Source organism: Diabrotica virgifera, chromosome 7 (assembly GCF_917563875.1).
Source record: "Diabrotica virgifera virgifera chromosome 7, PGI_DIABVI_V3a".
NCBI lineage: Eukaryota > Metazoa > Arthropoda > Insecta > Coleoptera > Chrysomelidae > Diabrotica > Diabrotica virgifera.
In genome coordinates, this window is record NC_065449.1 from 203,573,847 (window position 1) to 203,594,576 (window position 20,730).

The following is a 20,730-nucleotide window of genomic DNA, read 5'->3' on the forward strand; positions in this document are numbered from 1 at the left end:
TGAAACAACTTCTAAACCTTGACTTGTTTATATCATAATAATTATAATAAAATTATCATATGTCACACAAACATTTTAAATTTTTATGTAACCTGACCAAAAATAATCGAATGATGACCAAAAACATCGCCGATTAATTAAAACACATTAAACGGGTTTTGCGTACATCAATATACCATCTTATTATATCAATTTTAAACTTGTGTCCAGTCACGGAGATATTTATTCTTGAACCCAAAAACTTTCATTTTTATTATCCACCACTAATTGAAGAGTAGATTTTGTCAAATCGGGTCACATTTTACTCTCATTGGAATTTCATTTTTTCATTTTTGTCCATGTGAACGTACTGCGATTAAGTTTACTTTTACCTTCGTAACAGACCAGTGAATCCTACTTTGATGATTTATAATCTTATGTTGTAATGATGGGATAATTTGATGGGATAATTGGAAAATAAATATGGGGGCATCGAGTATGTCATATCTATACAATAGGGGAAAAGTTATTCAAATTGGAACTATGTATATAAAAATATTACTAAAATTTAATTATTTCCTTTTTATATGTCTGAGGTAAATTGAACAAGGAAGAGAGAAGCGGATTTACAAAAAGTCTCCAAATTTGGAGAGTGTCTGCAAAAACGCCCTTGTATTTTGTCCTCCAAGCGTGTTAATAACATTTTAAAACTTTGTATGAAATATTTCTGAAAAAATTTAGACTGCTATTATTAATGAATTAATTAATACTCGGGAAAATAAAACTATTACGTGTGTCCGACCAGTTTATTTCCCCAACATTTTTGTTCGCCAACATTTTCATCGTGTTTTTTCGTGACCAGACATCTTGTAACGCGACAATTCGTAACCGACAGTTCGGAAATATACAAATTCGTAACGGACAATTCGTAACGTCAAAATTGAATTATTCTGTTTATTTTTGTTAACATGAAAACTTCTTCTTCGTCTAGCCATTCACGTCCACATCTGAACATAAGCCTCTTCAAGTCTTCCTTTCCATTGTTTTTTGTTGTACGCTACTTGTAGCCAATTTTTCCCGGCAGTTCGTTTCAGATCATCTGTCCATCTCATAGGAGGTCTGCCTCTGGGTCTTTTGTGTTCGTATGATCTCCAGGTTAGAATTGTTCTGTACCATTTGTTAAGATCGCTCCTAGCTACATGTCCAGCGTATTCCCATTTCAATTTTAGTGATTTTTGTACCAAATCGGTGACTTTGGTTTTCTGTCTTATCCATGTGTTTGTTTTTCTGTCCTTAAGTGATATGCCAAGCATTGCTCTTTCCATCGCGTGTTGAGTGACTCTGAGTATGTTCATATTCTTTTTTGTGATTGTCCATGTTTGTGCCCCATATGTTAATATCGGAATAATGCATGCATCAAAGACTTTAGATCTAAGATGTAGTTGAATTTGCTGATTTCTGAGTATATAGTTCAGTTTGCCAAATGCTGCCCATGCTAACTTTCTTCTTCTTTTTATTTCTTCCGTTTGAATTTCCCTATTTATTATTATTTTTTGTCCTAAGTAATATGACATACTTCACCTTGTCATGCAAGGTAAAATAATGGGAAAAAGAAGTGTGGGCCGCCGTACAACTTCTTGGCTTAAAAACCTACGCCAATGGTTTGGGAAAACTAGCACTGAACTATTTCGTGCGGCTGTAAATAAGACAATGATTGTTAATATGCTGCACAACATGAGAGCCAACGATCGACAAGCGGTCTCGGCACCTTAAGAAGAAGTCCTAAGTATATATATTCTTCAACTTTTTCTATAACTTTGTTGTTTATTATTGTCATCGTTTCTTTGGAGTGCATGACTTTTGTTTTGTTTAAATTCATTTTCAGTCCTATTTTAGAAGATTCTGTGTGTAGTTCTGAAAGCATGGTTTGCAGTTCTTGTAGGTCAGTAGCTATCAGGATTATGTCGTCCGCAAATCGTAGATTACTGAGATAGCGGCCATTGATGTTTATTCCCTTATATTTCCAATTTAGATTTTTAAAAACGTCCTCCAAAACTAAGGTGAACAGTTTGGGTGATAGTTTGGGTGTTAGCTACTTAACTGTTATTACAGTTATAATTGAAATTATGTTTATCAATTTAACGAATCAGTACCAGGATAAACATGTTTAACACATTTTATATTTCGTGCTTCAAAATATTTTTAAAGTCTTTAAACACAAAGAAATATTTAAATACAAACAAACTTTTAAACAATATTTTTAAAAGTTTATTCCTCTTATTGTTCCTTAAATTTTCATATGCCTATACAATGGAATAATGAAATAATTCGTGAAATCTTTAAGCCGACAACCGTCTTTAGACATTTCCAACTTTCTAAGTAAACATTTTTTTGTAAAGTAAAGATTATAATTACCTTATTAATGCCTGGTTGCACCAACAGATCTTAGGCTTAAGCCGAGAATATCATAAAAATTAATGTAATATAATTACAATAAAATATAATAGGAATATCATAATATAATAATAGATATACTTGATAACAAGGTAAGAATCCAAAACTATGGTGCAACGTAAGTGATACTTCCGGTGGTCCTATCTAGAAGCAGAGCTTAACTAAGCTGGAGCTTAAGATCTGTTGGTGCAACCAGGCATTAATGCCTTAAAAATATGAAATGCCTTAAAAATGTTTATCCTAATACTGATTCGTTAAATTAATAAACATAATTTCATTTATAACTGTAAGAACAGTTAGTTTCAACGTTAACAAAAATAAACAGAATAATTCAATTTTGAGGTTACGAATTGTCCGTTACAAATGTGTATAGTTACGAACTGTCGCTGTTACGAAGTGTCGCCGTTACGAACTGTCGCTGTTACGAATTGTTCGTTACTATTTGTCCGGTTACGAACTGTCGCGTTAGGAGATATCAAGGAAACTGTTTTTCACTAAAAAAATGTAGAGTAAGGAATACTTAAATTAGAGAGAGTATACACATAGAAGACGTCGTACTAGAAAATATATTTGAAATGCAAAAACCTAAAATGGTATGGTCATGTCGAAAGTATGAACGATCAACGATGGTTAATGCTAATGTTTCAGTGAATCCCCATCAAACACAGAACAAGGGAATGGCCAAGAAGATCGTGCAGACAAGATAAAGATCTACACGCAGATGTGACTGGAAATATTGCAAGCGTTGGAAGCTAAAATTCGAGAAATGGCGATAGCTGTAATACATTCGTTGTTATATCTTTTAATTAGAAATAAAATACAGTGATAATTGTGCTAATAACCGGCAAAATAACGTCAAAAATGGAAATCATATTAAGTTGTGATATGAAACGAGATGAAACTAGTAGAGGTTGGAAATTTATCGATAGAAACCTATAAATTTAAATTATATTGATTGTTTCCCACCTTTAGACATAGGTATCGGACGAGTATGGCAACTACCACTGTGATAGTGACAGTTTTAGTTGGCATACTCCTCTGATCAGTAGATATTGCTGGATTACAGGAAGTCAGATGGGGAGGACAAGGCAAAATAGAAAAAAGTGATTATACAATATGGTATGCAGGAAACGATAAACAAGGGCAAGGAGGGACAGCATTTTACATCAGGGGAAAATTAAGAAAGGAAGTCTTAGAATTTAAACCAGTCGATGACAGAATATCATATATAAGAATAGATTATAAGCCGCAAAAACTATCTATAATTAACGTTTATGCACCTACCGAAAATAGTAATGAAATAACCAAACAAGACTTTTACGAGAAATTGGAAGAGACAGGTGATCAAGTTCCAAAACAGGATATACTAATTATTCTAGGGGATTTTAATGCACAGGTTGGAAGAGAAAGTTATAACCAAGAAGTGGTAGGCACACATACATTACATGACAAAACCAATGACAACGTGGATAGATTATGTGGCATTCAGCAGCACTAGAAATGGAAATAAGTAGCACCAAATATCAGCATAAAGATGTACACAAAATAACATGGTTAAGACCTGGAACTAATACCGGAAACCAAATCGATCACATTCTGATCAAGAAAAAACAAGCGAAGTCAATAAATGATGTACGATCATATAGAGGAGCGAACATAGACTCCGACCACTTTTTGGTGATTGCAAAATGCCAAATTAAGGCAAAACCAAAAGGAACAAGAGTAGCAAAAAAGAAATGGAGTATACAAAAACTGGAGGAGGATGAAATAAAAGGTAGATACAAAGAAGAACTTAAAAGAGGAATACAACACGAAGAACAAGAAATAGAAGGACAATGGAAACGAATTAAACAAGCCATAGAAAAGGCAGCGGATACAGAAATTGGCACAATAAGAAACATCAGAAGAAATGAATGGTTTGACCAGGAATGTAGAGAACAAATAGAAAGAAAGAATAAAGCCAGATTGAAATGGATAAACTCAGGAACAGCAGAAGATATGGAAACATATAGGAGAGCAAGGACAATAGCAAAGCAAACATGTAAAATGAAAAAGAAAAGAAAATTAGAAGAAATAATGATGGACATCGAAAGAGAAAACATGAGAAATAATACTAAACCACTATATAATTACTTAAAATTAGGAAAAAAATCAAAACCGATGGTAGCCATAGAAGAAGACATTGTGAGATGACACAAGAAGGGGACATAATAAGGATAAGACAGGACGCGGAGGAATACAAGGAACCTACATACGAAGAAGTAGCAGAAAGTATCAAGAAGATCAAGAACAGAAAAGCAGCGGGTTATGACAACATAAACGGAGAACTCATCAAATATGGTGGAGAAGCTCTAACTAGAAAAATACATGAATTAATTGTAACGATTTGGAAAGAGGAAAGAATGCCAGAAGACTAGAAAACTGGAATAATTATAACGATACCCAAAAATAGAGACCAAAAAATATGCAAAAACTATAGAGGAATCACTTTGCTAAATGTGACATATAAGGTCATGACGGGAATAATAAAGAACAGACTAGCAGAGCATACCGAAAAAATCATAGGAAATTACCAATATGGATTCAGAAAAGAAAAATCGACGATAGACGCTATTCACATAATAAGACAAATCATGGAAAAAGCATATGAACACAACATGGAACTGCATATGCTTTTTGTGGATTTTAAATAGGCCTTCGATAAACTAAAAAGAGGAGAACTAATAGAAGATCTAACACGCATAAAAATACCAGGCAAATTAATACAGTTAATAAAAATGACAATGAAAGAGGCACAAGCAGTAATAGATTTAGGTCAAAAGACAACAGAGAAGATTAGGGTCCAAAACGGAGTCAGACAAGGGGATGCCCTGTCAACTGAGTTATTCATTACAGCTCTAGTTTGTGCAATAAAAGAAGCAACAAATAATGGAATAATTAATAAAAATGCAGTACAAATAGTAGGTTATGCCGATGATATCGTTATAATAGCCCGGGACAAAAGATCATTAATTAAGGCATTCTCTGAAATAGAAAAAGGGGCAAAAAGAAGAGGACTAGATATAAATATGGAAAAAACAAAGTACATGAACGCAAGCAGATTCAAGAAAACAAGACTAACACAAATGATAATAGATAATTACAGATTTGAGGAAGTAGATACATTCAAATACTTGGGAACGATGATTAGTAGAGATAATGAAAGATATGTTGTTCTGAAGCTATTTCCTTGTGGCATTTTTATGATTAATTATTTGTATGGGAAATAAGTCACAATTAAAATGAAAAAAATCATTTTATTAACGTATCGACGCCCAAATCCGGTTGACAACGGCACCCGATTTTGGCGTCGAAACGTTAATAAAATTATTTTTTTCATTTTAATTGTGACTTATTTCCCATATAAATAATTAATCGATGAAAGAATAGACCTGAAACAGAAACTACAAGCAGGAAATAAAGCTTACCACAAAAATGAAAAAATAATAAAAGATAAAAAATTAAGCAGAAATACAAAGATGCAAATATATAAGACTACCATAAGGCCAGTGGTAATGTATGCCATAGAAACCAACACCCTAACGTTAAAAGAAGAAGAACAGCTGAAAGTATTTGAAAGAAAAATAATGCGCAACATTCTGGGACCAAAAGTAATAAATGAAAACGAAAGAAGACCCTGGATGAACCACGAAATAGAACAATGGATGGAAGGAGAAAACATAGTGAAAGAAGCAAAAGCACGAAGAATAAGATGGTATGGTCATATAAGTAGAAAAAGTGAAGATGATCCCATTAAAGTTATTACCAACTGGATACCCCCTGAGACAAGAGCACGAGGCAGACCAAAAGCAAGATGGAAACAGCAAGTCGAAAACGACTTAAGAGTTATGGGAATTCGAAACTGGAAAAAAAAGTCTGAGAACCGAAATGAGTGGAGAAAAGTAGTGACGGAAACAAAGACACACCAGAAGCTTTGAGGAGACAGATTAGAATAGAAGAAAAATGGACTGATCCCCATGTCTTAACGGATCATTAAAGTAAAAAACAGCTATAACTTCCACGGGAGTGTACAGCTTATATACATATATATACATACTCCTCTGATCGTCTTAAGGTGGGAAATAAGCAATATAATTTATAAGTTTATATTGCTAAATTTTTCTTATGGTTTCATCTCTTTTTATCTCACAACTTAATATGTTTTCCATCTTTGGCGTTATTTTCCCGGTTTTTAGCGCGCTCATCTCTGATATAGGAAAGAAAGAAACAGAGTAGTTTTCGTCCCAAGCCCTCATGTACTGATTATATTTTCTATAAAACAGTTAAAAAAAACAATGGCATACATCGCTGAATTGCACATTGATATGCTGAAAGGCCTATGATGGTGTCCCAGTCAACAACCTGTGACCATCAAGAGCCGTTTAAAGTCGATACACGACTTCGGCAAGGATGCTGCCTATCACCAATCTTATTTATATCGATCTAACACTAGAAAACTGGAACCAGAAACGTGGACACATGAGAGTAAAAATAGACCACCAGAAGTTCTACGTTGAATAGCAGAGAGGGTAAGTTTATCCAAATCATAACAAAGTAGAGAAGTATAGATCTAGATAATATCTTCTTCTTCTTAAGGTGCCGTGCATTTCTACGTAGGCGTCCACCGTATATTGTCTTGTCAGAGGAGATGTTCGATACTCACGATTAAATTAGTCTATTTTTAACATCATTGCGAAATATTTCAAAACAGTGGATTCCTGTCAATTGGCGAATATTACGCGGCCAAGATATCTTTTTACGACCTAGACCTCTCTTACCTCCTATCTTTCCTTCGAGGACTTACTAGTTGCTGAAAAGTGTATCGTTGGGTTATATAATTAGACCAGGGCGCGTCTGGAAAAATATTAGTAGGTACATATGGATGTTAAGAAGTGACTCATATTTTTTTGCAGAAATTGCTTGAAAATAACTCATTTAATAATATTTGAGTTATCCTCCCACTTAAAAAGGTCCGGAACATTGTTTAAATAATCCAAATGTCAAAAAATGAAGGAAAAATTCGTTTTTTTTTTCTTCGTTTTTTGATTATAACTTTAAAAGTATTTATTTCCGAGAAAAGTTGTAACGATATAAAAGTTGCGTAATTAAATTTTCTACAATATAGGACTAGCTAAAAATTTTAAAAATTGTCACCCTTGTTGCAAAATTGCAATAATTACGAAAAAAACATAATAAAACAAGTATTCGCATTTTATATTTTTCAACCATTTATGCTAAATTTTAAAACTTCATATTTCATCCAGAAAAACTTTATGATATAATAAAACAATACTGTAAGTTTCATTAAGATCGATTTAATAAATTTTGCAAAATAAAAAATTTTGCAATCCATAATCGTAAAAATAATTCATTTTTTCAAAATATTGCAGGACTGAAAATAAAGCAGATAGCAAGTTGAATTTTTTTTACATATAGAAAAATACTGTACCTTTCATTTTCAATTTGCAAAATTTAAATCGGTTAACTACCACGGCGCGTCAGGAATTTTTCTAAATAAACATTAATTTTTGGTGCTACGCGCAGAACAGCGGATACGTTTGCTTTGATTGGGCATTCCAATGACCTTTGATAATGATTGATAAATTTTAATTTTTAGTACATTTCCATATAAATAAATAAATTTTTTTATTGCAAAATAAAAACACATACTCCGTCCTTTGAAATAACACTTTTTTAACAAAAACTTTCTTTGTTCATAAAAACAATAGTCAAATTAGTTTGATTTTTGTGGAATTAAAATATTAAAATACAACAAAATATAGATAGTGCAATCACTGAAGGTTTTCACCTCCGATATAGTTGAACCTCCATCGATTTTTAAAAAAATTGGTGAGTAGTTAGAGGATACTTTAAGGAACAAAGGTGACATGATGCTAACTTGCGCTTTTACCCTGGGGGTGGATGCCACCCCTTCTCATGGGTGAAAATTATTTTATTAAAAATAATACCATAAATCAATAGAGGGATAAATTCTAAATCAAATTTTTGGTATAAAATTATTAATATAAATTAATACTTTTTGAGTTATTAGATTAAAGATTTTATTTTTTCGTAAAAACATACATGTTTTAAAGCTGTTTTTCACGTATAACTCATAAATTATAAGCTTTTACAAAAACGTTATTATTGCCAAAATTGAAGATAATACAAAATTGAATACAATTATTACTTAAAGAACAAAATTAATGTTAATTCGAAGTGAGTTAGGGGTAATTGAATGTATATTTTTTTCGACGAGTACTCAAATCTAAGTATTCAAGCTTAAATAACGGGACAACGATGCAGTTTATAAAATATAGCGAAACATTTGTAAAATAACTTGGGAATACCTGTCAAATGAGCTCCAAAAGAAGTTCATAGCGTCAAAATTAGGTAAGTTATGATGAAAATCAGTGAACCCTTTCAATCTTTTTAGGAAAAAGTGAAAAACAAAACATACGCCATTAAAATAAAAATTAAAATTTATAGTAATCCTTACAACAATTTCTTTATATTAGCATAAATAATGATTTCAACAATTTTGACCGATTTAGAATGCATATTTTTCAAAAAAAATATATATAATTTAAAAAATAAGAATTTTTAAAATTATCGTAATTTTTATTTTCTTTTAAGAATAACTCCAAAAATACTCAATATACGTAAAAAATGATACACAACCAAATTTTAGTTTTTTCTGTATTAAAATTTTTACCTTATTTACTATTTCTTTAAAAGCTTAAATTTTGTTGCGAGAACCATGTAACCTAGGCCATTTAACCTTTTATTTTTAAAAAAGTGAGTGACTTAAAAGATTATATTCAACGTGGTTTAATAGTAGCCCTTGAAATTATCTTTCAAATGGTTTTTAAGTGAACCTTATATTTTAAAAATTAACGGAGGTGTTAAAAGAAAACAGTAACATTTTCTGGAAAAATTTTTAAAAGATAAATTTGGAAAATTTTTGTATGATAAATTTTAATGCTATCAACTTATTCGGGCTCGTTTGATAGATATTTCTAAGTACTTTGAAAATATTTAATAAGTTTATGTTATAAAATGCATCATTATCCCGTTATTTAAGCTTGAATACTTATATTTGGGTACCCGTTCAAAAAAATATACATTCAATTACCTACAACTCACTTATATTAGTTAACATTAAAAGGTTTTTCCAGTAAGAAGTTTATTTCATTTTTTATTAGCTTCAATTTTGGTAATAATAACTTTTGTGTAAGAACTTTAGTTTTTGAGTTATTTATGAAAAATCTGTTAAAAACATTCATTTTTCTCACGAAAATTTAAAATTTTTAATCTTGAATAACTCAAAAAGTTTTGATTTATTTTAATAACTTTATATAACAAATTTTGCTTAGAATTTGTCCCTCTATCGAATTATGGGGTAATTAAAAAAAATAATTTTCGATCCCGAGAAGGTGTGGCATCTTCCCTCAGGGTAACAGCGCAAAAGTTAGCACCATGTCACCTTTGTTCCTTGAGATATCCTCTAACCACTTACCAATTTTCATGCAAATCGATGGAGGTTCAACGAAATCGGAGGTAATAGCCCATATCCACCTTCAGTGACTGCACTAAGAGTAAGAAAATAATATATTAAATAAAGATTGGAAGAAATTTTGGTGGAAATCAACTTGTGTGAATCGAACACCGCTGTCCTGCGCGTAGCACCAAAAATTAATGTTTATTTTAAAAAATTCCTGACGCCGTGTTAAGTAATCAATTTTAATTTTACAAATTGCAAATGAAAGGTACAGTATTCTTCTATATGTAAAAAAAATTCAACTTGCTATCTACTTTATTTTCAGTCCTGCAACATTTTGGAAAAATGTTTTTTTTTGCTAAAGCTGGATTGCAAAATTTATTTTGCAAAATCTATTGAACCGATCTTGATGAAATTAACTGTATTTTTTTATTATATTATATAGTTTTTCTGAGTAAAACATGAAGGTCGTGCAGAAATGGTTCAAAAACGTAAAATACAGTGGAACCCCGATAAGTCGGCCCCCGATAACCCGGAAGTCCGGCTAACCCGGACCGATTTTTATCAGACAAACATTACAACAATAAAAATGTATGTCCTTTATGCTGGATTTTCCAATTTATTTTCAACATCTTAAAATATTTTCTTTTATCTTTCCTTATAAACATATTGTTCGAATACTATAATATCTTATATTTTTCAGGCTAATTTTATTTATCATAATAAACTTTCTTCGTAAAAATTTGTCGCTTTAGCGAATTCCTATGTAGTTCATTCGTTTCAATTTTCAATGTCAAACACATTATACAATGAGAGATAATGCGTATTTGTGTAATTTGATACATAATATACCTTAGTAAAAATGACTGGCATGGCAGACAACGCTCATTCTCGTGTTATCGAAACCAACAGGCATCTGTAGTATCCTTTATTTACTTGAAACTGTCTAGCATTGTTTAGAAAAGACTATTAAAAAATTATTTTTCAAACAATGGTCTTAGTCTTCACTCTTATTAAATAACATAAGTTCGTTCTCGTTGCGAGACGGTATTGTGTGTGTGTAGTAAAGTCGCATTGTTCGTTCCGCGTAAATATATTCAGATTTTGTGTTTGCGTGATTTTTTGTCTACGTAATGGCAATAAAACTTAAAATGTTGTTTTTGTTTCAAAATGATAACAAAAGACAGTTTGGACAATCGGTGCAAAGCTAAGAAAGCTAAAAATGAGACTTTCGACGACGCTTTGTATGTGTGGAACGCGAACGTGGTTTACAAGTGTCTGTGTGCCAATTATAACGGAGTTTATCTGTAAGCATACCATATTTTAATAATTTTTACCATTTTCTCCGGCTAACCCGAATTTTCGATAACCCGGATCGGCCGCGGTCCCGATTAATCCAAGTTAACGGGGTTCCACTGTACTTGTTTTTTTTATGGTTTCTTCGCAATTATTGCTATTTTGCAACAAGGGTGACAATTTTTAAAATTGTTAACCATTCTTATATTGTAGAAAATTTAATTGCGCAACTTTAATGTTAGTGCATCTTTTCTCGCAAGTGAATACTTTTAAAGTTATAGTAGAACCCCGCAAATCCGAACCCCGCAAATCCGAACTTTCGGCAAATCCGAACCAACGGAAAGTGAAAAAAATTTTAAAAATTCAAAATAAAAATTTAAAAACATGTTTATTATGTGAGAAAATAATTACGTAAGATGCTAGCTACAGTATTAAACACTGGAGCACTAATGGGTGAATAAAAGCGTCAAGTTAGACTAAACACAATCAATACAGGAATGTGCATAATACACATTTTCCATGGTATACTATGAACGAAAACATTGAAAAAGATAAGAAACATGAGAAACATAGTGTAATCAATATCCAGATTACAAATTAAATGAATCATTTACATGGCCGAATTCCCATGTCCCGTGACGAAACAAAACTACTGGCGTTAGCGATTTAATATTTCAGTGATCTAAATATTTTTCAGCTTTAGAATATTGGAGGCATAAACGTGCGGATAGAGTTTCATAAAGGGATCGGTGGCAGTCCAAATCTTTTAAAAATCATCTTCGTTAGCTTCTTAGGCTAACTTTCGGATAATCCGAACTTTTCGGAATCCGAACAGGCTGTCCCCCCAATTAGTTCGGATTTGCGGGGTTCTACTGTATAATCAAAAAACGAAGAAAATAATTGAATTTTTCCTTAATTTTTTGACATTTTGATTATTTAAACAATGTTCCGGACCTTTTTGAGTGGGAGGATAACTTAATTACTATTATATGTTAATTTCAAGCAATATCTGCTCCAAAATATGAGTCACCTCTCAACGTCCATCTCAAAACAGATGCGCCCTGGACTAAATGAGATACAATAGATATGACTGTTTTCAGCTCCTAACAGATGATAAGATCGAAAGTAGATGCAGACAGAATGCCAAGAGTGTTCCTGGCTTAAGTACCTACGAGATTATGCAGGCAATATATCTGACGATATGCTGAGAAAGATCCACAACAGAGAATAATTTGCCAAAATGGTTGCTCTTTTTGAATAAGAAAAGCCAGTCGAAGAAAAAAATGATATTCTTTTCGTCCCGCTACTTAACAATCACTTTATATTCCAAAAACTGCGTGCTGGTTATTCAGATGACATAATTTGGTCGATGGTGATATTTTAGAGTGCTAATCCACAGACCAAAGGCTCTTTATGTTTATTTATGCTTTTTAATTTGTTCGCGTGTTTTTTAAATACGCGAAAAACTATGTAATGCTTTTTGAACTAATATATTCTGTGTAAGTTATCCTCTAAGCCTTCTGTATCCATGGATCAAAAGCTTTCCCCATCTAATAAAATCAAATATGCATTTAAATCTGCAAATTTTCAAGTTAATCCACACATTTTATTGGATATAATAATAATTTATGGGATTCCTTAATTATTGTTGTATCTACCTTGACCAGAAATTTAGTAAAAGTTTTAAAACTCAAACAATTTATCAATCTCACAAAATAGCGATAAGTGAATCCTTCTTGGATGGAATTCCAATGTCAAACAAGTTCTACCAGAATTTTTTAATAATCAAAACAGGATTGTGTAACTATTAGACAACTAATGCTTCTATTGGGCTGTTAATTATTGACAGCATCTTATTAAAATTATTAGTTATCCTTTGTGAAAATAATCATAAGTTGTTAACAAGTTTTTTTTATATGTTCGTAGCGTCAGTGGAATTTACATCTTTCATGTAGGTAAATAGATTTGAAGCGAAATGAGATTTGCAGTATACAGGGTCTCACAAAAGCATTGCTCATAAATGACAATACAACAAAAGAAAAAAATGGTTCGACGAAGAATGCGAAAAAGCTTTAAAAGAAAAAAACAACAAGATAAGACAAAAAAGAGCTAACATCTACAACAATAAATTGAAAAGGTAGAAAGAGAACGTAGACACAATAAAAGTAAAACCAACATTATATGAGTACAGAGAGATAAGGCAACAAGAGAGCCACTTTTATAAGGACACCCAATTTTGTGAAAGATATGAAATCATCACCGCCGAAAATAAAATAATAAAAATATAGGCTGAATATTTTTTAAGGATTCCTGAATGTCCAGAACGTTACTAAATGAAAAAAATTAAAACCATAACGGAAAAATAGAATATCAAACGGTCGAAATAGACATACTTCCACCAAGCCTAGAAGAAATTAGAAATGCCTGAAAATACTAAAAAACAATAAATCCTGTAGCCTGGACAATATTACTACTACTGCTCCGTGGCGTAACAACCCTTCGTAGATTTTAGCCGACTCGACAATATGCCTCCACTCTTCTCCGTCTTTAGCCAGTGAATCTTCATCCAGTTCTCCATTCTCATAGCTTTTAGGTCTCTTGCTATATTATCTCACCACCGGAGTCGAGGGCGTCCACGTGGTCTTCCAGTTGGGACTTTTTCTCATGCCAGGCTTACTGTTCTTTCGTCAAAATTATTTCTGAGGTGTCTTGCCCATTGGAGCCTTCTGGACTTTCTGGACATCCTTAATCTGGTGTTTACTATTAGATCGATATCGTCTGAAAATGCCAACAGTAAGTTTGGTCCTTCTCTATGAAATACTGTAATCGGTTTTTCGATTCGGACACTTCTGCTAATGGTAAGTTGAAGAGTTGTGGTGAAAGTGCATCTCTCTGTTTTAGTCCATTGTTTATTTCAAATATCTCTAAGTATTATTGTCCAACTCTCACCTGACATCGTATCTGTTCCACACAGTAACCCGTATGATATTGACTAGTTATTTTGGAAAGCCAAGTTCCTGCATTGCTGTCCACAGTCTAATCCTACATACTCCCAACATTTTTTCATTATCTGTTTTATAGGGGTTATCAACGCTTCTCGTTTGTATCGAGTTGTGTCATATGTCATATAATCCTTGTATAATACGATACGACATATGACAGAACCTCAAAACAATTGAGAAGCGTTGAAAAGTCCTATTGTGAATATCTGGTCAATAGTAGGGCGGCCCGGTCTAAATCCGCATTTGTTTCGGATTTGTTGTAAAAGAACAGATGGGAGAAGATATGTAGGCACAAGGTGGAAGGATGCTGTTAGAGCGGGTCTAAAGACAATGGGATTGAGATAATGAGAAATAATGGCATAGGACCGGCAAAGAGTCACGAAAAGTTGTAACGAAATTGCTGATGATACATGACAATAGGTGACTAAGAATAAAAAATTTTTTCGGTGGGGTTTAAATGAGTTATGTTCAAAACATGCAATAGTTTGCAGAATTCTTGTTGGAAGCCACTTGAAAAAGTAAAATAACAATAATGTGACGTAATTATAAGATTCACTTGGTATAGTGCAAGATTAGTAGAAAAACGCCAGAATTTAGACCACCTCGGTATTATAAATAAAGGAAAAACTAACCAATAACTAGTTTAATATGATGTATACAGGGTGTTTCATTAACAATTGTCCATATCGTAACTGGAGGAACTTTAGCACAAAATACGAAGATTTAACCCAAAACACTTAAATCAAATATTCTTCCTTACCGAGATACAGAGTGTTTTATTACAAATATTCTAAAATGATTTTTGCCAATTGTTCAAGCACATTTTAATATTTTTTGTTCAAACTTGACACACAGTTTACACATGTTACAATGCATGTTAAAGTCTTTAAATAGTCTTAAAAGATAGTTTTCCGCTGTTACCAGAGGCGTGCTGTAGGAATATATACTTCATTTTCGTCCCTTTTTCCCCCTCACAATCTACGCCACTGTCGTAATAATCATTTCGGCATATTTTTTGATTCCTTGTTACTTTCTACATAAATATCATCCTTTTGTCTCATTGCGATAAAGTAAGTAGTTTTCAGGTTATTTGCGTTTAAAGATAATGGATTCCATAAGACTACATACAGTGCCCGCAAAAAAATCTGTACATTGCCAAATAAATTATCAAATTTAAAGACAATTTGCATGCGTTCTGTCTGCGCTTGGAGGGGAGGGTAGGGGAGGGGGGATAGTGTACTTGCGACGGCAATTATCTGTAGTTTACGGACCTCTTGGCTTATTTAGGGTATTCTGCGCGTTTGCACTGTAAATAGTTGGCTTTGTGCGGGTGGTCAGTGTTAAACTTCTTCTCATTTACCGCGTAAAGTTTGATATCGTCAAATTCTAAATTGCACTGACAAATATGGGTCGAAAGAATCTCACAAAAGAGGAGAAGGTTCGTGCTTTAACATTACTAGCGAAAGGAGATTCTGTAATTACCGTAGCACGTGATATTGGTGCTTCAAGAGGGGCTATTTATCAACTGAAACGTTCTGCTGCAACGTTTCAGCAGACAAATAGCCTCTTTTGAAGCACCAATATCACGTGCTACGGTAACTACAGAGTCTCCTTTCGCTAGTAATGTTAAAGCACGAACCTTCTCCTCTTTTGTGAGATTCTTTCGACCCATATTTGCCAGTGCAATTTAGAATTTGACGATCTCAAACTTTACGCGGTAAATGAGAAGAAGTTTAACACTGACCACCCGCACAAAGCCAACTGTTTACAGTGCAAACGCGCAGAATACCCTAAATAAGCCAAGAGGTCCGTAAACTACAGATAATTGCCGTCGCAAGTACGCTATCTCCCCTCCCCTACCCTTCCCTACAAGCGCAGACAGAACTCATGCAAATTGTCTTCAAATTTGGTGATTTATTGGCAATGTAAAGATTTTTTGCCGGCACTGTATGTACTTTAAACTACATTCAATAAGATTATGTGTTTAAAATACATAATCTTATTGAATCCATTTAGTCGAGGAAATGAAGCATTTTGGCTCGCAATTTTTTCGTCCAGCATGGATTTACTTGAAATTTTCACAGAAGGTAGGGAATAGTCCAAGGATCATTTTCTATATCATGCCGCTGTACGCTAAAACCTTGGGGGTGGTTGCCACCCCATCTCGGGGGCGGGAATTTTTTTATTACATTTTAACCATGTAAATCGATGTAAAAAGTGATTTTAAGAAAGAAATGTTTTTTACATTTTCTTCGTAAAACTAATATTTTTCGAGTTATTCGCGCTTGAAAGTAACAGTTTTTCGATGAAAAAATCGACTTCTTTAGAGGGTTTTTTGAGAATACCTCGAAAAATATGCATTTAATCAAAAAAACTGTGGATATCAAAATTGTATCTTTTAGTAGCACAAATGAAATTCTTTTTCTGTAATATATTTAAGACCAATACAAACCGAGATACGGCATGTTAAAGGTTAGCTTTTTTCGTCAAATGCATAATTTGAAATATTCAAAGTAAAATAACGGAAAAACTTTGCATTTTTAGAAGAAAACTTAACTAATCTTTTTTCAATTATACGGTTAACTCTTTCAAAAAATAATAATAAAAAGTTTCTAGCCTGAAAATTAAGCGACTTATGATCAAAAAAAGTCGGTACCTGCTTTTATCTATGAAAAAATCAGTGAAAATAACCCCCTAACTACCCTCTCAATTAAAAATTGGCCTTCACCTTTCTGCAATTCCTTTTATATTTGTATTATCAATACACCCAAGAAGTTTTACCGATAATTTTAGAAAAATTGGAGTTTAAAGAAAATTAATTTTTTTGGAATTTCCCATTGTTCACTTTTTACTTTAAAATATCTCCGAAAATACTGGAGATACGAAAAAAATGATGGACTACTAAATTGTAGATTTTTTAATAACTAAAATTCCCTTTTGCATAAATTTTCATTACAGTGAACAGTTAGCGAGATATAGCTGTTTAAATCTTCTTTTTACGAGCAAACACCCCTTTATTCGAACCCTTTAAACCCACTCTAATTAAAAACTAAGGGATTTTACGGAATTTAGTTTACACAGTCTTATACCTCTTCAAAAATTCTACAAAGTCATTTTTGAAAAAACTTTTTATCGCCAAAAATAAAGGAGCTATGTTTATAAAACGAATTTTTTTTCGAAAAATTCGGATAGTCCGCTTATGGATAATTTTCAATGTATGTATAATACCACAGAACCGGTTCGTATACTGGAAGATGACTAAAAAACTATTTGTCTTTGTATTTGTACATATTTGTAAATTCGTATTTTTGTGTAAATAAATGTTTTTGTAATTCTTTAATTCTACTTTTTTTTCTGTATAGATCTATTAAAATATCTAGTTATAAAAACTGTAATGTTATTAAGGGTGGTTTTTAAGGGTTGAAATATTATCATATTATATCCTAAAGTATAAAACAATCGTTATTTAACCAATCAAAACCAAATTTTACCCATATTAAAGTTTAAAATGTTTTTATATAATTTTTGACAATAAGGGGTAGTTTACACCCCTAAAAATGATCAACGTCCTTAAGCATGATATAGAATATGAAGTACAGGGTGATATGATGCTAATCCCAAATTTTTATGTAAATCGATGCAAGCCGAAATTATTCTTTTAGGATAAGTAAAATTTTTATATAGCTCCAACAAGGGTGGTTTTAAGGGTTGAAATATTATGATAGTATGTATATAAAGCATAAAACAATCATTATGTACCTAATAAGAACCAAATGTTGACAACATGAAAGTTTAAAATGTTATTTTATAATTTTTTACAATTAGGGGTAGTTTTCACTCTTAAAAAACCAAAAGCGTACAACGGCTCAATATAGAAAATGAACTAGAGGGTGTAATGAGCCTAAACCCAAATTTTTGTACAAATCGATGCTGGACGAAAAAATTGTGAGGTTTTGCCATTTTTTCAGCTTCATTTCCTCGACTAATTACATTAAAACGCAAATAACTTGAAAACTACTTACTCTATCGCATTGAGACAACAGATGATATTGACGTAAAAAGTAACGAATAATCAAAAAAACATGCTGAAATGATTATTACGACAGTGGCGTAGATTGTAAGGGGGAAAGGGGGCGAAAGAGAAGTACATATCCCTACAGCACGCCTCTGGTAACAGCGGAAAACTATCTTTTAAGACTAGTTAAAGTACCCTAGCATGTGTAAACTGTGTGTCAAGTTTGAACAAAAAATATTAAAAAGTGGTTTAACCATGGGCTAAAATCCTTCTAGAACATTTGTAATAAAACAATATGTATCTCGGTAAGGAAGAATATTTTATTTAAGTGTTTTGGGTTAAATCTTCGTATTTTGTGCTAAAGTTTCTCCAATTACGATATGGACAATTGGTAATGAAACACCCTGTATATTAAACCGTGCCCACTAAGGAAGTGGATTGGTAGGGGGCACAATAGGCAGTAGATGCGAAATCATATATGGAGGAGGTGTATATTTAACAGTAAATAGATAAAGAAGTCGCAGAAGAAGAAACTATCTCTATCTTCGGTCCTTCTTCTGACATAGGCTTCCCCAATCCTTTTCCATTCTTCTGTCTGTCGCTACAGTCATCCACCTAGAGCACACGTGCGTCTTGATTTCATCTGCCCATCTCATTTGGGGACTTTCTCTGTCTCGTCTTTATTCCAACGGTCTACAATTTATAAGAATTTTGTTCCATCGGTCTTCTTTTTGTCTTATATTGTGTCCGGCAAATCTCCATTTTAATTTTCCAACTTCTTGTCTAACATCCCTCACTTTTGTTTTCTCTGTTATCCAGTTGTTATCCAGTAGGTATAGGAGAAAAAAAGTTCAATTGAAACTTATAAAAAATCAAAACTGTTTTCAATCTAGCAGTAATAGAAACACTTATTGAGATTTACTGACTAATAGGCATGAATAAGAAAATAAATATTAAGAAAAGAAAAACCATGACTTCATTTTGTTGGAAGACCAGGTATGAAAATTTTAAAATAGAATAACGCTAAAAAAGAAACAACAACAAATATTTAAATCGAAGAGAACGAAATTAAAATTAGTAGTGAAAACATACAATGATGTAATCATACAACATACATCAATGTAATGGAACATTTAAAACTTTTGTTGAAATGTTTTACATACATTTCAACAATAAACTATTGTTGAATAAATGTTATAAATATTAAATATTAGCTAGTACGACCGGTACCGCTGCACTACGGTGCAATAACTAGATTGTTGTTGATAATTATTTGTAAAAGTATATTATTTAAATTCACTAAATTTTAAAACATACCAAAAATGTTCACATAAACACACACACAAAATTAAGATCCTTACCGAATTTTTGCGAGTGGAAATGTATATTTTTCGAGAGACAGAACGACACTGGTCCACTGGTGAACTGTGACCACCACTACATAATTTGTTACTTCTTAATGATGCTTAAAGCTCGAGGCGGTATGAAGATTTCAATGGCACAAGAGAAGGAGGAATGGGTACCGAACCTATACATGCTTTCTTGATGGTTTTAATTAATTTTATTCGATTAGATTGTGTTTTGGCATTTATGGTCTTCTTGGAAAAGCCTATTATAATATCTTTGGAATGTAATTTGATAGTGCTGATGAATTAATTCTACGAATTTTAAGCAGATGTCCGGGTAGGACTTTTGGTTTTCTTTAAGTTCACTAAGACATTTTTTACTTTCAAGGTATACAACATTTTCAATGTACTTATTCATTAAATAAAGTACCATTTTAATTTTTTTTAATATAGTGTTCTTCCAAATTTAGTATTTTTCAACAATTAACCAAATTACACTCTGGTAAGAAATATGCCAATATTTCACAATGAACTTACTTTAATATTGTCACAGTTTTATTAAATTATCAAGCTTAAATTTTGGAGGGAAATAATTACTACCTTCCTATTTGCTGAAATACTGCCGGTCTCGCTCTAAATATAGTATCTTTCTTACACAGAAACTCTCTTGAAAAAGAAAATCTATATACAGTTGAGTCCACGATTCTTTACCCGTGCGTCATTAATACCTGGCGAGATAAAACACATACTTTTTATCTAGCATCATTCTCTTCCACGCATGAAACTAATGACAAACCAGCTACCGCCTGTTATTAAGTAAAAAAGCACGTGTTATTTTTATGGACGCTCTAGACTCAGTACATTGAAAAGAGGTAGGCACAAAAAAAGACGTTTGGGGATGTTTTCAGATTTTATGTACAATTTGTGACGTGTCTGTTTGTTTACTTTTGTAGCTGTCAGTCTGTTGAATGTTTTGCTGTTTTTTGCATTTTAAAGTTTTTTATATTACATAAACAGTTGTGTTCACAACTAATTTTATATTGGAGTTTGAAATTTTATGGTAAGTATATTTTATTAGTTTGCCATTAGTTTTTACAA

The 20,730-nt window shown here is 32.4% G+C and overlaps 1 protein-coding gene across 2 annotated transcripts in view; it reads right to left on the reverse strand.

The window, feature by feature from the left end:
* The window catches only part of LOC114326559 (uncharacterized), a 72,579-nt gene extending 52,773 nt beyond the window's left edge, over window positions 1–19,806 (reverse strand). Inside the window, exon 1 of one of the 2 annotated variants that reach the window (XM_028274952.2) lies at window positions 19,648–19,806. The gene's annotated coding sequence lies outside the window, so the exon portion shown is untranslated. Of the gene's footprint in view, window positions 1–19,603; window positions 19,624–19,647 lie in introns of those variants that run through there. The other variant, XM_050657225.1, reaches the window with a different exon arrangement.
* Window positions 19,807–20,730: the final 924 nt, after the last annotated feature.